At 42.1% G+C, this 10861-nt stretch overlaps 1 pseudogene; it reads right to left on the bottom strand.

The window, feature by feature from the left end:
* Positions 1-1414: 1414 nt before the first annotated feature.
* Positions 1415-10496, bottom strand: LOC118908717 (nicotinamide phosphoribosyltransferase-like; annotated as a pseudogene).
* Between the last annotated feature and the right edge of the window lie 365 nt (positions 10497-10861).

The following is a 10861-nucleotide window of genomic DNA, read 5'->3' as shown; positions in this document are numbered from 1 at the left end:
CTCCTCAGTATCCAGGCCATGTGGGCCCAGGGATGGGAGGGTAGCATATGTACCTAAGCATTTGGTCAGGTGACCTTAGAGCAGGATCCGGGGGCAGGCAGGTGTCCAGGGGCCTGAGAGGGTGCTGGACAACTTGGGCACAGGGCTGTGTGGGTAGGGCTCCCTCACCTTCTTGCAGCACCAGATGCACAAGAGCAGCAATAGTAACATGAAGAGAGCTGGGACAAGGAATGGGAACAGGAAATGGCCATAGGGTGTCTGGGTCTGTGAGACAGCCTCAGGCACTGTTGTCTGTTTGTGAGGGACCATCATGGGCTCCGTGGGCTCTGTGGTCCCATCTCTTCCTATGGGACTGTTGTGGGCTCCATGGGCTCCTGTGGGATGGATGGTCATGGCCTCCATGGGCTCCTGTGGGATGGTTGTGGGCTCTGTGTCCTTCCTGTGGGATAGTTGTGGGCTGTAGTCTCTTCCTGTTGGAAAGTCTTCGGCTCTGTGGTCTTCTTTGAAATACTGTAGCCTCTGGAGGCTTATCCTGCAGAAGCATTTTAGGCAGAGACCTGAGGAGTTTTGGGTGGCTTCTTCCCAGGCACCCACCAGTGGCCATTAATTACCACCAGATGTAAGTCCAGGGAGATGAAATCCTGGGACAAAATACCTCTAAAACTGAAATCAGTTAAAGGAAGAAATAAAGTTTAAAATCCATTTATTGCTTACGAACTGCAGTCCGGGGCCATCTCTTCGGCTCTGGCAAAAGCAAGCAAGCAAGCAAGGACCTCTTCCTAACCTTTCAGGTTCAGATAAACCCTTAGTTGCCCAGGTAATTACCCATTGATATGGAGATGACTTTCTCTCCACCATTGAGGATATGCAAATACAGTAAAGCCAGGCAAGATATTCTGGAAACAATTTTACCCACACAGAGGTCAAGAGTGTTGGGCTGGGGGAAGGAAAAACAAGGACATGCAAACAGAACAGAGAGATACCATAAAAGGAGAACAGACCTGACCCAAAGGTCTATGCCTTATATGGAAAGGGGACAGCTCTTTCTGAATTCCATCCTTCTGATGTGCCAACTAAGGCCCGGGTGTCGGCCTCCTCCCTCATGGAAGAAAAAAAAAGTTTCTAGTTGTCTATCATGTCACCTTTAGCCAATCATACCTCTCCACGCCCCCTAGGATAGCTTGCCCACTGCTCGCCCTCCTAACCCTTTATAAGCCCCAACCTCCCTGACCAGGCACGATTTCCCCAGCCTGCATCCCTGCAGACTGGTGAACCTCATCAGGGAATTGCACTCAAATAAACTGCCTGGCCCTTTGTTGCCTCTCATCGCCTGCTTATTTTGGCTAGAATTTATCTTACAAAGAGGACTTCCGGAATCAGGTCTGATTATTACTGGTGCCACTGTACCTGTTGATAGTATTAAACGTCTTTAGATCTTCACCCCGTATTTTCTCACAGGCATTAAAAAATGTCTCAACTGTATCTGAGCACAGATACAGACACTGATGAAAGCTGTGTTGCTAATGTTCAAAATATCTTTTTCCTGGTCTTCCCCCCAAGCTGTTATGATACTGTATTCTGTTGCTGGAACAGAATAACCTGAGAAAGGGCCTTTCATTCCATAGTATTTTTTAATCACAGCATTTCCTGCCACTGTGTCTGTGCCTTTGAGGTTATCCAAGTGAGCAGGCTCTTCTCTGACCACAGCCTCTGGAGAAGAAAGTCCTCTTTAGCCAAAACCACGTAATTTATATTCTAGACCATCTAGGTTACCAGGTGCATCTAAAAAAATTTGGCCAAAATTTTCTTCTGCTCTCTGGAATGTGTGGCCCCTGTGACTGGATACCAGGACTGAACAAGAAGAGTCTCAGTCCAGTTTGGAGGCCAGTAACACTCTGGATCTGCATTTGCCACTACAAAGAGCATTTCCTTGGGGAATAACAGGAGCCCTTGGGAACAGCTTTTATTTCTATTGTAATATGCCCATCATATTTCTCATAGTTGCATCCCTTTTCATTTAAGACATTAATTATCTTGGAAATGCTCTCTACACCTTCTTGGCATCCTAGAATTTCTCTTTGGTCAGTATGTTGCTTTTAAAGTACCTATTAAGAATGTGCTGCAGGTGATGGGCGGAAGATGGCGGCATGAGTAGAGCAGCGGAAATCTCCTCCCAAAACCACATAAATCTATGAAAATATAACAAAGAAAACCCTTCCTAGAATAACGACCAGAGGACACAGGACAATATCCAGACCACATCCGCACCTGAGAGAACCCAGCGCCTTGCGAAGGGGGTAAGATACAAGCCCCGGCCCCGCGGGAGCCGAGCGCCCCTCCCCCCAGGTCCCGGCAGGAGAAGAGCAGGCAGAGCGGGAGGGAGACGGAGCCCAGGACTGCCGAACACCCAGCCCACGCCATCCGGGCCAGAGCGCAGACACAGTACGTGCCCAAGGGGCCCTGGATGCTAGGGAAACAGGGCAGCAAGAACAGTGAGCGGGCACCGGAGGCCGGGTGCCGGAGGACATAAGAAAAGCAAGCGGCCAAATTTTTTTTTTTTTTTTTGCTGTTTTGTTTTGGCGAGCGCTTTGTGGAAGTCCTAAAGGGATAGGGACCCCAATACTAGGGAAACAGGGCAGCAAGACCGGTGAGCAGATGTCTGAGGCTGGCGCCGGAGAATAAAGAAAAACGAGAGGACACCTTTTTTTTTAATTAAAAAAACTTTGTTTAATTTAAAATTTTCCTTTTTTTTTTTTTTTTGGTCGTTGTTTTGTTTTGGCAGGTGATTATTGGAAGTCTTAAAGGGGCAGGGCAGGACACTTAATCCAGATGTAGGGAATCTGAGGATCTCTGGGCACCCTAACCCCTGGGCTGCAGGGAGCAGGGAGGCCTCTTACGGAGATAAATAGCCTCCCAGCAGCTCCTGCTCCAACGCGACTCCACCATTTTGGAGTAGCTGCCCGAACCAGGCCACGCCCACAGCAACAGCAGAGATAAACTCCACAGTAGCTGGGCAGGAGGCAGAAACCCTGTCTGTGCACACAAGCCACTAGAGGTCGCTGTTCTCCCAGGAGAGGAGGGCCACAAACCAAAAAGAAGGGAAGTTCTTCCAGCCGTCACTCGTCCCAGCTCTGCAAACTATTCCTATCACCATGAAAAGGCAAAGCTACAGGCCGACAAAGATCACAGAGACAACACCAGAGAAGGAGACAGACCTAGCCAGTCTTCCTGAAAAAGAATTCAAAATAAGAATCATAAACATGCTGACAGAAATGCAGAGAAATACGCAAGAGAAATGGGATGAAGTCTGGAGGGAGATCACAGATGTCAGAAAGGAGATCACAGAAATGAAACAAACTCTGGAAGGGTTTATAAGCAGAATGGATAGGATGCAAGAGGCTATTGATGGAATTGAAACCAGAGAACAGGAACGCATAGAAGCTGACAGCTGACATAGACAGAGACAAAAGGATCTCCAAGAATGAAACAATATTAAGAGAACTGTGTGACCAATCCAAAAGGAACAATATCCGTATTATAGGGGTTCCAGAAGAAGAAGAGAGAGGAAAAGAGATGGAAAGTATCTTAGAAGAAATAATTGCTGAAAACTTCCCCAAACTGGGGGAGGAAATAATCGAACAGACCACGGAAATACACAGAACCCCCAACAGAAAGGATCCAAGGAGGACAACAACAAGACACATAATAATTAAAATGGCAAAGATCAAGGACAAGGAAAGAGTTTTAAAGGCAGCTAGAGAGAAAAAGGTCACCTATAAAGGAAAACCCATCAGGCTAACATCAGACTTCTCGACAGAAACACTACAGGCCAGAAGAGAATGGCATGATATATTTACTACAATGAAACAGAAGGGCCTTGAACCAAGGATACTGTATCCAGCACGACTATCATTCAAATATGACGGTGGGATTAAACAATTCCCAGACAAACAAAAGCTGAGGGAATTTGCCTCCCACAAACAACCTCTACAGAACATCTTACAGGGACTGCTCTAGAGGGGAGCACTCCTAGAAAGAGCACAGCACAAAACACCCAACATATGAAGAATCGAGGAGGAGGAATAAGAAGGGAGAGAAGAAAAGAATCTCCAGGCAGTGTATATAACAGCTCAATAAGCGAGCTAGGTTAGGCAGTAAGATACTAAAGAGGCTAACCTTGAACCTTTGGAAACCACGAATTTAAAGCCTGCAATGGCAATAAGTACATATCTTTCAATAGTCACCCTAAATGTTAATGGGCTGAATGCACCAATCAAAAGACACAGAGTAATAGAATGGATAAAAAAGCAAGATCCATCTATATGCTGCTTACAAGAAACTCACCTCAAACCCAAAGACATGTACAGACTAAAAGTCAAGGGATGGAAAAACATATTTCAAGCAAACAACAGCGAGAAAAAGCAGGGGTTGCAGTACTAACATCAGACAAAATAGACTTCAAAACAAAGAAAGTAACAAGAGATAAAGAAGGACACTATATAATGATAAAGGGCTCAGTCCAACAAGAGGATATAACCATTTTAAATATATATGCACCAAACACAGGAGCACCAGCATCTGTGAAACAAATACTAACAGAATTAAAGGGGGAAATAGACTGCAGTGCATTCATTCTAGGAGACTTCAACACACCACTCACCGCAAAGGATAGATCCACCGGGCAGAAAATAAGTAAGGACACGGAAGCACTAAACAACACAGTAGAGCAGATGGACCTAATAGACATCTATAGAACTCTACATCCAAAAGCAACAGGATATACATTCTTCTCAAGTGCACATGGAACATTCTCCAGAATAGACCACATACTAGGCCACAAAAAGAGCCTCAGAAAATTCCAAAAGATTGAAATCCTACCAACCAACTTTTCAGACCACAAAGGCATAAAACTAGAAATTAACTGTACAAGGAAAGCAAAGAGGCTCACAAACACATGGAGGCTTAACACCACGCTCCTAAATAATCAATGGATCAATGACCAAATCAAAATGGACATCCAGCAATATATGGAAACAAATGACAACAACAATACAAAGCCCCAACTACTGTGGGATGCAGCAAAAGCAGTCTTAAGAGGAAAGTATATAGCAATCCAAGCATATTTAAAAAAGGAAGAACAATCCCAAATGAATGTTCTAATGTCACAATTATTGAAATTGGAAAAAGAAGAACACATGAGGCCTAAGGTCAGCAGAAGGAGGGACATAATAAAGATCAGAGAAGAAATAAATAAAATTGAGAAGAATAAAACAATAGCAAAAATCAATGAAACCAAGAGCTGGTTCTTTGAGAAAATAAACAAAATAGATAAGCCTCTAGCCAGACTTATTAAGAGGAAAAGAGAATCAACAAAAATCAACAGTATCAGAAACGAGAAAGGAAAAATCATGACGGACCCCACAGAAATACAAAGAATTATTAGAGAATACTATGAAAACCTATATGCTAACAAGCTGGGAAACCTAGGAGAAATGGACAACTTCCTAGAAAAATACAACCTTCCACGATTGTCCCAGAAAGAAACAGAAAATCTAAACAGACCCATTACCAGCAACGAAATTGAAGCGGTAATCAAAAAACTACCAAAGAACAAAACCCCCAGGCCAGATGGATTTACCTTGAAATTTTATCAGACATACAGGGAAGACATAATACCGATTCTCCTTAGAGTTTTCCAAAAAACAGAGGAGGAGGGGATACTCCCAAACTCATTCTATGAAGCTAACATCACCCTAATACCAAAACCAGGCAAAGACCCCACCAAAAAAGAAAACTACAGACCAATATCCCTGATGAACGTAGATGCAAAAATACTCAACAAAATATTAGCAAACCGAATTCAAAAATACATCAAAAGGATCATACACCATGACCAAGTGGGATTCATCCCAGAGATGCAAGGATGGTACAACATTCGAAAGTCCATCAACATCATCCACCACATTAACAAAAAGAAAGACAAAAACCACATGATCATCTCCATAGATGCTGAAAAAGCATTTGACAAAGTTCAACCTCCATTCATGATAAAAACTCTCAGCAAAATGGGAATAGAGGGCAAGTACCTCAACATAATAAAGGCCATCTATGAAAAACCCACAGCCAACATTATATTGAACAGCGAGAAGCTGAAAGCATTTCCGCTGAGATAGGGAACTAGACAGGGATGCCCACTCTCCCCATTGCTATTTGACATAGTACTGGAGGTCCTAGCCACGGCAATCAGACAAAACAAAGAAATACAAGGAATCCAGATTGGTAAAGAAGAAGTTAAACTGTCACTATTTGCAGATGACATGATACTGTACATAAAAAGCCCTAAAGACTCCACCCCAAAACTACTAGAACTGATATCGGAATACAGCAAAGTTGCAGGATACAAAATCAACACACAGAAATCTGTGGCTTTCCTATACACTAACAATGAACCAACAGAAAGAGAAATCAGGAAAACAACTCCATTCACAATTGCATCAAAAAAAATAAAATACCTAGGAATAAACCTAACCAAAGAAGAGAAAGACTTATACTCTGAAAACTACAAGTCACTCTTAAGAGAAATTAAAGGGGACACTAACAGATGGAAACTCATCCCACGCTCGTGGCTAGGAAGAATTAATATTGTCAAAATGGCCATCCTGCCCAAAGCAATATACAGATTTGATGCAATCCCTATGAAACTACCAGCAACATTCTTCAATGAACTGGAACAAATAATTCAAAAATTCATATGGAACCACCAAAGACCCCAAATAGCCAGAGCAATCCTGAGAAAGAAGAATAAAGTAGGGGGGATCTCACTCCCCAACTTCAAGCTCTATTATAAAGCCATAGTAATCAAGACAATTTGGGACTGGCACAAGAACAGAGCCACAGACCAATGGAACAGACTAGACAATCCAGACATTAACCCAGACATATATGGTCAATTAATATTTGATAAAGGAGCTGTGGACATACAATGGCGAAATGACAGTCTCTTCAACAGATGGTGCTGGCAAAACTGGACAGCTACAAGTAGGAGAATGAAACTGGACCATTGTCTAACCCCATATACAAAAGTAAACTCAAAATGGATCAAAGACCTGAATGTAAGTCATGAAACCATTAAACCTCTTGGAAGAAAACATAGGCAAAAACCTCTTAGACATAAACGTGAGTGACCTCTTATTGAACATATCTTCCTGGGCAAGGAAAACAACAGCAAAAATGAATAAGTAGGACTATATTAAGCTGAAAAGCTTCTGTACAGCAAAAGACACCATCAATAGAACAAAAAGGAACCCTACAGTATGGGAGAATATATTTGAAAATGACACATCCAATAAAGGCTTGATGTCCAGAATATATAAAGAGCTCACATGCCTCAACAAACAAAAAACAAATAACCCAATTAAAAAATGGGCAGAGGAACTGAACAGACAGTTCTCCAAAACAGATATACAGATGGCCAACAGACACATGAAAAGATGCTCCACATCGCTAATTATCAGAGAAATACAAATTAAAACTACAATGAGGTATCACCTCACACCAGTAAGGATGGCTGCCATCCAAGAGACAAACAACAACAAATGTTGGCAAGGCTGTGGAGAAAGGGGAACCCTCCTACACTGCTGGTGGGAATGTAAGTTAGTTCAACCATTGTGGAAAGCAGTATGGAGGTACATCAGAATGCTCAAAACAGACTTACCATTTGACCCAGGAATTGCACTCCTAGGAATTTACCCTAAGAATGCAGCAATCAAGTATGAGAAAGATCAGTGCACCCCTATGTTTATCGCAGCACTATTTACAATAGCCAAGAATTGGAAGCAACCTAAATGTCCATCGATAGATGAATGGATAAAGAAGAAGTGGTACATATACACAATGGAATACTACTCAGCCATAAGAAAAGGGCAAATCCAATCATTTGCAGCAACATGGATGGAGCTGGAGGGTATTATGCTCAGTGAAACAAGCCAAGCGGAGAAAGGGAAATACCAAATGATTTCACTTATCTGTGGAATATAAGAACAAAGGAAAAACTGAAGGAGCAAAACAGCAGCAGAATCACAGAACTCAAGAATGGACTAACAGGTACCAAAGGAAAAGGGACTGGGGAGGATGGGTGGGTAGGGAGGGATACGGGGGGGAGAAGTAGGGGGGTATTAAGATTAACATGCATGGGGGGTGGGAGAAAAGGGAGGGCTGTACAACACAGAGAAGGCAAGTAGTGATTCTACAACATTTTGCTACGCTGATGGACAGTGACTGTAAAGGGGTTTATAGGGGGGACCTGGTATAGGGGAGAGCCTAGTAAACATAATATTCATCATGTAAGTGTAGATTAGTGATACCAAGAAAAAAAAAAAGGGCAGTTCCTGTGTGGTAACCTCCAATGAGTTCTACACAAGGGTATAAAGGGCATATAAAAGTGTAGGCAAAGGGTCTGTTTGTGTTTATACAGAGGATCAAAGCCTAATTGGGCTACCCCGAAAATGAACTAAGACACGATATGAACAAGAACTTCCAACATCAGCACTCTCTGGAAGACTCATGCCAGAAGATGATCATCATAAAACCCCAACAAAGATCCACGCACTGCTACAGCTGTAGATGCACTCATCCCACCAGTTCCTGGACTTGCCATGGGAATGAGGAAGGAGATATCTAAGCTGGCCTGTGCATACAGTAAAACAACAAATTTGACTGGATCTATACTGTTGGAACTCAATCAAGAATTAGGAGAAGTGCAAATTGTAGCACTCCAAAATCTTACAACTACAGACTATTTACTGTTAAAAGAACATAAGGGATGTGAGCATTCCCCAGGAATGGGTGGTTTTAATTTGTCTGATTTCTCTCAGACTGTTCAAGTTCAGTTGGACAATATCCACCATATCATAGATAAGTTTTCACAAATGCCTAAGGTGCCTATCTGGTTTTCTTGGTTTCACTGGAGATGGCTGGTAATTACAGATATGCTTTGGTTATGTAACTATACTCCTATTATGTTAATGTGTGTGCGCAATTTAAGTAGTAGCTTAAAACCTATACATGCTGAAGTTACTCTACAAGAAGATATGTCAAAGAAATAATCAATCTTCCCATGTTTTCTTCCACCGGCTACTTCTATAGCTTTTCTTCTTCCTTCCTAATTACAACCCTTAAATAGAATTCGTGCCTCATATCAAATTTACTGAGTATCATAATTCTTCCAAGTGGTAAAGATACGTCAAGACAAATGCTGGCCATAGAAGCTACAGGGCATAAATATGCAAAGAAATAAAAAGCTAACCATTTCAAACAATAAGGCTTCTCTCTCACTTGCCAACTTTATATTTCCCTGTATGGCCCCGGAAGATGACTGTTTAGCCAGAGACGGGTAAGATTCCTCAAGGGAGGAACAACCTAAGACAGGCACAGTCACAGGGGGGTCATCAGTTGAGAAATTGGGGATCAACAGAGGTGAGGCTTAGAACCTCACCCCCCCTGTTCTGAGAGAAATCTTCTGCATACGTGGATCTTTTATTGCCCTTGCCTAGCTTGGATTAACACATAGTCTACAGGCACACACCTGATCATCTACATTTGCTCTCTTACAACACTAAACTATGTTTTCTACCTTTATCTTTTATCTACCTACCACTTCAGCATTTTATTAAAAATAATAATAATAAAGAGAGAAATGTGGTATCCACATATAAATCAAGTATAAAAATCAAATGAGTATTCATATTTGAACTGACTGTTTATAGTTCATAATGCATGAGCAAAACCGAAAGTTTCTGTGATGACTGCCCTTGTACTGTTCACTATGTAACTTATTCACTATGTAAGAATTTGTTCTCCATGTAAGAACTTGTTTTTATGCCTGAGAAGATTGGAGACTGATGAAAATTAGGCTTGGGGTGGATTAATGATTGTGCATTGAGCATTGACTCCCCTATAGAGAATTTTATTGTTGTTAACAACCATTTGATCAATAAATATGAGAGATGCCCTCACAGAAAAACAAAAAACAAAACAACAAAACAAAAACAAAAACAAAAGCCACAACAACAACAAAAAAAGTACACACTTCCAATGGCAAAACAAATAATTAACCGGGATGTAATGTATAGCATAAGGAATATAGTCAAGATATTTTAACAGCTTGGTATGGTGATACCTGGTGCCTAGAACTGTCATGTATATAAATGTTGAATCACTATGTTGTACACCTGAAACTAATGTAATGTAATACTGTGTGTCAACTACCCTTCAATAAAAAATAATTATCTAAAAAAAAAAAGAATGTGCTGCAACCTATAAAACACTGTCTCTTTGAATTACACCTTCCTCATTGTGGAGTTTTCTGTCTTCTTTTCACAGCATTCAAAGTAGGAATAAATGTTGCTTGTGCTGGATGGGTATTTTTTATAGTGAGCAACATTGTAGTATTTGGTAGTCAGGAGGATGTTGAACTGGGCCTTTGCCTCAGCATTCATCTTGGGCTGGAGACGGGGGAGCTGGGCATCATGGGCGGCAAAGAGCGGAAGCAAAGGACATAAGGGCTTCACCACACTCCTTGCTGGAGTCCTGGCTCCAGATGAGTGAGAGCAGGAGAGGAGGGAGGAAGGGAGCGGGAGGTGTCAGGGGAGGGCAGGCCCTGCAGCTCTGCCATAGGGGCGACAGTGGCAGTGGCTCACAGCATTTACTGTCTTTGACTCTTCAAAATTAAATTTAATGTGTGTCAGTGTGGCCCTTTATGTGTACGACTTATCTGGGTCGATTGTGCCTCATGTATCTGGATGTCCATTTCTAAATTCTCCATATTCCGGAAGGTTTGACTACTATTGCTTTAAATTTACTT

The sequence above is a fragment of the Manis pentadactyla genome, chromosome 10 (assembly GCF_030020395.1).
Source record: "Manis pentadactyla isolate mManPen7 chromosome 10, mManPen7.hap1, whole genome shotgun sequence".
Lineage (NCBI taxonomy): Eukaryota > Metazoa > Chordata > Mammalia > Pholidota > Manidae > Manis > Manis pentadactyla.
This window is presented reverse-complemented; position numbering and strand designations above follow the sequence as displayed.